This window comes from Phoenix dactylifera, chromosome 3 (genome assembly GCF_051530095.1).
Source record: "Phoenix dactylifera cultivar Ajwa chromosome 3, Ajwa_hap1_PhDact_Kaust_v1.1, whole genome shotgun sequence".
Lineage (NCBI taxonomy): Eukaryota > Viridiplantae > Streptophyta > Magnoliopsida > Arecales > Arecaceae > Phoenix > Phoenix dactylifera.
The window spans coordinates 14,858,476-14,864,794 of record NC_143192.1 but is presented as its reverse complement, the minus strand read 5'-3'; the positions used below and the strand labels follow the sequence as shown (position 1 = coordinate 14,864,794).

The window sequence follows — 6,319 nt, the reverse complement described above, 5'->3', positions numbered from 1 at the left end:
TTAAAACCTCGGATCCCGACCGCGAGTCGACTCCAGTAAGTCGCGAGTCGACTCGACCTCGAGTCGACTCCAAAATATGCGCGAGTCGACTCCCCTTATGCTGCCATCGTCCTCGAGTCGACTCCCGTCTATGTGCGAGTCGACTCTCCTGATGCTGCCATCGACCTCGAGTCGACTCCCGTCTATGTGCGAGTCGACTCCCCGTCATGAGCCGACTCTGAAACTTATCCGAGTCGACTCCAACTCTGGTACGTACCTTAAAATCATGTTATTTTCGTGCCAAACAAGGGACAATCACTAAGTTATGATCTGATTTGATGATCATAGATGAGAAACTCTATATTTAACACAAGCTAATCATCGAAATCAATGAATTAGAAGAGAACATCACTAGGATGGATCAATCACTCCTAATCCTCTCCTAAGCACACTAAACCTCTCTTCACTCAAGGGTTTTGTGAAGATGTCTGCTAGTTGATCATTTGTGCAAATAAATTGAAGTGTAACATCACCATTCAATACATGATCTCTTATGAAGTGATGTCTTATTTCAATGTGTTTGGTTCTTGAGTGCTGAATTGGATTCTTAGTTAAGTTAATAGCACTTGTGTTATCACAATTAATGGGAATTTTATCTTGTTTAATTTCATAATCTTCCAATTGTTGTTTGATCCACATGATTTGAGCACAACAACTCCCGGCTGCAACATATTCAGCTTCAGCAGTAGATAATGCAACCGAGTTTTGTTTCTTGCTAAACCATGAGATTAAATTTTCTCCTAAGAATTGACACGACCCGCTGGTGCTTTTTCTATCAAGTTTACAACCAGCAAAGTCTGAATCTGTGTATCCTATTAAGTTCAGGCTAGATTCTTTAGAATACCATAAATCTATATTTTTTGTTCCTATTAGGTATTTAAAGATTCTCTTGACTGCAATTAGATGAGATTCCTTAGGATTAGACTGATATCTAGCACACATGCATACACTAAACATGATATCAGGTCTACTTGCAGTGAGATATAATAAAGATCCTATCATACCTCTATACATCTTTTGATCTACAGATTTACCTGATTCATCTTGGTCTAGTTTGCATGATGAGCTCATGGGTGTGCTGATTGACTTGTTTCCCTCCATATCAAACTTCTTAAGCATCTCCTTGATGTATTTAGCTTGATTGATGAAGATCCCTTCTTCAGATTGTTTATTTTGAAGCCCGAGGAAATAGTTCAGCTCTCCCATCATGCTCATTTCAAACTCACTCTGCATCAAGTCAGCAAATTCTTCGCAGAGGCGATTGTTAGTAGCACCGAAAATAATATCATCAACATAAATCTGCACTACTAACATATCTTTGTTTTTCTTCTTTAGGAACAGTGTTGTATCTACATTTCTCCTAGAGAACTCATGTTCTAATAGAAATTTGCTGAGTCTTTCATACCATGCTCTAGGTGCTTGTTTCAAACCATAAAGTGCTTTGTTTAGTTTATACACATGATTAGGGTATTGATGATTTTCAAAACCAGGAGGTTGTTCTACATACACCTCCTTATTAATATACCCATTTAAAAATGCACTTTTTACATCCATTTGAAATCCTTAGAGCATGCAAATGCTAATAATAATCTAATTGCCTCAAGTCTAGCTACAGGAGCAAAGGTTTCATCAAAATCTATACCTTCTTCTTGATTATAGCCCTTTGCTACTAGTCTAGCCTTATTCCTAATTACAATTCCATTTTCATCAAGTTTATTTTTATATATCCATTTGGTACCTATAATTGAATATTCAGAGGGTCGTTCAACTAGGTTCCATACCTTGTTTCTAGTAAATTGGTTTAATTCTTCTTGTATTGCATTTATCCAATTTACATCTTTTTCAGCTTCTTCTATGTGTTTGGGTTCAAAATGTGAGACAAAAGCTAGATGATTATTTAAGTTCCTAAGAGATGCTCTAGTCCTAACAGGTTGAGATGGATCATCTAAAATTAATTCCTTAGGATGCCCGTGAGCATACCTCCAAGCCTTAGTCAGCCCATGATCCACAATAGCCTCTTGGCTTGATGATGCATTTCCAATTAATTTTTGTTCATCATCTTGTAATGTCATCTCATCAATCTTTTCTTCAAGAATTTCAGCATCATCATCAAGATCAACTCTCTTGCTAGAAGAGATATCACTAGAATCATCAAAAACAATATGTATAGATTCTTCTATAACTAGAGTTCTTTTATTAAATACTCTATAGGCTTTACTAGTTGTAGAGTACCCCAAAAATATACCCTCGTCAGATTTAGAGTCAAATTTACCTAGATTGTCTTTCCATTATTATGAACAAAACACCTACATCCAAAGACATGAAAATAGTTTACTTTTGGTTTTCTGTTTTTCCAAAGTTCATAAGGTATTTTCTTTATAATGGGTCTCAATAAAACTCTATTTAATATATGACATGAGGTATTAATGGCTTTTCCCCAAAAGTACTTAGGGAGGTTACTTTCACATAACATGGTTCTAGCCATTTCCTCTAGAGTTCTATTTTTCCTTTCTACAACTCCATTTTGTTGTGGTGTCCTAGGTGCAGAAAAATTATGAGTTATTCCCTTTTTACTACAAAACTCATCAAATAAATGATTTTCAAATTCGGTTTCATGGTCACTTCTAATAGCTATGACTGAAGTATCTCTAGCATTTGTTACTTCCTTATGAAATTTCTTAAAAACTGAAAATGCTTGATCTTTATGAGCTAAGAACATGACCCAAGTATATCTAGAAAAATCATCTACAATAACTAGGCCATATTTATTTCCACCTAGACTTGTGGTTCTAGTTGGTCCGAATAGATCCATGTGTAGTAGTTCTAGAGGTCTAGAGGTAGAGACACAATTTATGGATTTAAAGGAGTTCCTTGATTGTTTGCCATATTGACAAGCTTCACATATTTTATTCTTTTCAAACTTCAGTTTTGGCAAACCTATCACGGAATCTCTTTTAACTAGTTTTGATATTGTATCCATGCTTGCATGACCTAACTTACGGTGCCATAACCAACTAGCATCATTATCCTTAGTTTCATTAACAACTAAACATGGGTTATGTTTGGCTAGATCCTCAAGGTCTACTACATACACATTCTCACGTCTTATTCCTTTAAAAACTAAACTATTGTCATTTGAGTTGGTTATGATGCATAGGGATGGTTTGAACAAAACATCAAAACCTCTATCACACAATTGACTAATGCTAAGTAGATTATGCTTAAGACCATCAACATATCGAACATTATCACTAAAGGTTGAAGGGGTGATTTGTACTTTACCTATACCAATGATGTGACCTTGGTTATTGTCTCCAAAAGTCACAGCACCTCCCTTCTTAGCCTCAAGGGTGAAGAATTGGTCTTTGTCACCCGTCATGTGTCTTGAGCAGCCACTATCCAAGTACCAACAATTTTTGTCGACCTTGGCTGCAAGACACTCCTACACAAGCAAATCATACAATTTTAGGTACCCAAGTTTTCTTGGGTCCTTCATGGTTAGTAATGTTGGTTCCTTTTGGAACCCAAACCCTTTTAATTTTTCTTTTAGTTTTTTCTTTTCTATAATCACACACATTTGCTTTATGTCCTAATGTTCCACAACAAAAACAGGTTATTTTCTTAGTTTTACTTTCTCCTGCTTTAACAAAGAAATTACTAAGGAGTTTTTGCTTATTTTTAGGTTTATACCCTAAACCAGCCCTATTGAACACAGCTCGTTGACTATTAAGTATCATTTCTAATTTTTCTGAGCTATATATAAATTTTTCTACAAAAGGCTTGTACTTTTCAAGTTCTAGTGTCAATTTTTGATTTTCTGTTTTTAGTCCATTTAGGTCTTTTGTGAGACTCTCTTTTAAGATTTGTTTATTATTTTTAAGTTCTAATATTTCTTTGTTCAGCCTTTCGTTATCTTTAGTTAAGGTATTAGTCTTTTGAATTAAGATTTGGTTGCTTGTCTTAAGTTCTGAATTTTCTTTAATAATAACGTCTTTATCCTTAACTAATGTATCATACTTACGGAGGTGAGTTTGGTTAGTTAGTTTTAATTCTTTGTTTTTAAGGTTTATTGTCTTATATTCGTCCATTAATTCATTGAAGGCATCATATAATTCATCGAAAGTAAAATCTAAATGTGTTCCGAATATTACCTCATTGTCGTTAGCCATAAAACAAAGGTTGGCCTTTTCTTCTTGTTCCTCATCCGATGAAGATAATGATGTGTCGGAGTCCGATAGGGTGGAGACAAGGACTTTCTTTTTCTTGTACTTGCTCCCCTTCTTCAGCAAAGGACACTCAGCTCTGAAGTGCCCCGGCTTCTTACACTCATAACATCCGATCCCCTCATTTTTCCTTTCCTTACCTTTATCCTTGTGATAGGAACTTGAGGGGCCTCTCCTTTAATGAGAGGACTTCTTCCGATTGATGAATCTACGGAATTTTCTTACAAGGAGAGCCTCATCATCATCTCCCTCATTGTCTTCTTCTTCACTGCTACTGCTGCAAGACACATCCTTGTTAATGGAAACAGATTTTAGTGCTATTACCTTTTTCTTGTGAGAGGATTCTTCTTCATTGTGTTGTTTCATCGTTAGCTCATGTGTCATGAGGGATCCAAGTAGCTCCTCGAGTGGCAGCTTGTTTAAATTCTTAGCCTCTTGGATTGCCGTCACCTTGGCTTCCCATGACCTTGGTAGACAACGAAAAATCTTCCTGACAAGCTCACTGTTAGTATAATTTTTGCCAAGGCTTTTTAGGCCATTGACAATGTCAGTAAATCTGGTGAACATGCAAGTGATTGTTTCATTAGAATCCATCTTAAATAATTCATACTTGTGAACTAATATATTTATTTTGGATTCTTTGACTTGATTCGTGCCCTCGTGGGTCACTTCAAGTCTATCCCAAATTTCTTTTGCAGAATTGCAAGTAGAGACTCTATTGAATTCATTTCTATCTAAAGCACAATAAAGCACATTCATTGCTTTGGCATTTAGTTGTGCCTTCCTAATGTCATTCTCATCCCAATTCTTTTCAAGTTTGGGTACAGTGACACCCTCTAGATAAATGGATGGGATGTATGGTCCATTTAGTATGATGGTCCACATCTCATAGTCTTGGGCTTGGATAAATATTCTCATCCTAGCCTTCCAATATGAGTAGTCGGATCCATTAAAGAATGGAGGTCTTTGGGTGGACTGGCCCTCAATATGAGAAGATCTAAATGGGGTTGTCATTTTGATCTTTTACTCTTTGGGTAAAAGAATTCTGGCTCTGATACCATTTGTTGCCCAGATAGACAACCCAAGAGGGGGGTGAATTGGGTTTTAAAATAATTATTACAATTAAATGGTTTGTGAAATACTAATTAATACTTTTTGCAAGTTGGTTAATTAGATGCTATGTGCAGTGAATGAAATGAAAGTAAGAGACACAAAGGCAATCACAAACACAATGATTTTATAGTGGTTCGGAGCTAACCCTTGCTCCTACGTCCACTCCCCAAGCCTCACTTGGGAATTCACTATAACCCCTCGGATTACAGCCGGTTGTTTTACAAGCTCACAACCCAACTTGTTGTTTTACGAGATCACAACGAACTCGGTCGGTTTTCCCAGGCTCACCGACTAGAACCACCCGATTGTTTTTCCGGGATCACAATCAAACCCTTACACGTTGGTTTCAACCTAGGCTCACCAACAAACCTTTACACCCTTGATTCAATCCCCTGATTGAATCAAGTAAGAATAAAATGGATAGAAAGAACAAACAGAAAAATACAGCTTCTAAGCAAGCAGATATTAAGCAATTTAAATAATAGAGAAGTTAAGAGCCCTCAAACAAGTTTATGATGATGTAGAGGAGGGCTTCTCGAACTCTGGGTCTCCTCTTGAATGTCTTGAAGACTTGAAGGCTGAAGGAGACTTCTTTAATGCTGGAAAGAGTTGGTTGAATGGAGTTAATGGCCCTCTTCCTTCTTTTCCGTTGAAATCCTTTTGCAGATGAAGATTTCTTGTTTTCTTAGAGTGGAATGTCACTTCTCTACCGTGCTACAGTTCTCTGTGGCTATTTAAGCCATTTCCCACGGAAACTAGCCGTTAGACACAATCTTCTAGCCGTTCTGCACATTCTGCACATCCTGACAATGTTTCCGTTGGGATCGGAGTCGACTCGCGCGATCTGGAGTCGACTCGGCTGCAGCAGGAGTCGACTCATGCTTTTCTGGAGTCGGCTCGGCAACTGTTCCGGATTTGAATTAAAGTGCACTTCTCGACTGGGA

At 37.2% G+C, this 6,319-nt stretch overlaps 1 long non-coding RNA gene across 1 annotated transcript; it reads right to left on the bottom strand.

Moving 5' to 3' along the window:
- Positions 1–1,031: 1,031 nt before the first annotated feature.
- On the bottom strand, positions 1,032–3,675 carry LOC149767918 (uncharacterized). The gene is made up of 2 exons (XR_016399766.1): positions 3,322–3,675; positions 1,032–1,286 (listed from the first exon to the last, which is right to left on the bottom strand). It is a non-coding gene; the product is annotated as an uncharacterized LOC149767918 (long non-coding RNA).
- Between the last annotated feature and the right edge of the window lie 2,644 nt (positions 3,676–6,319).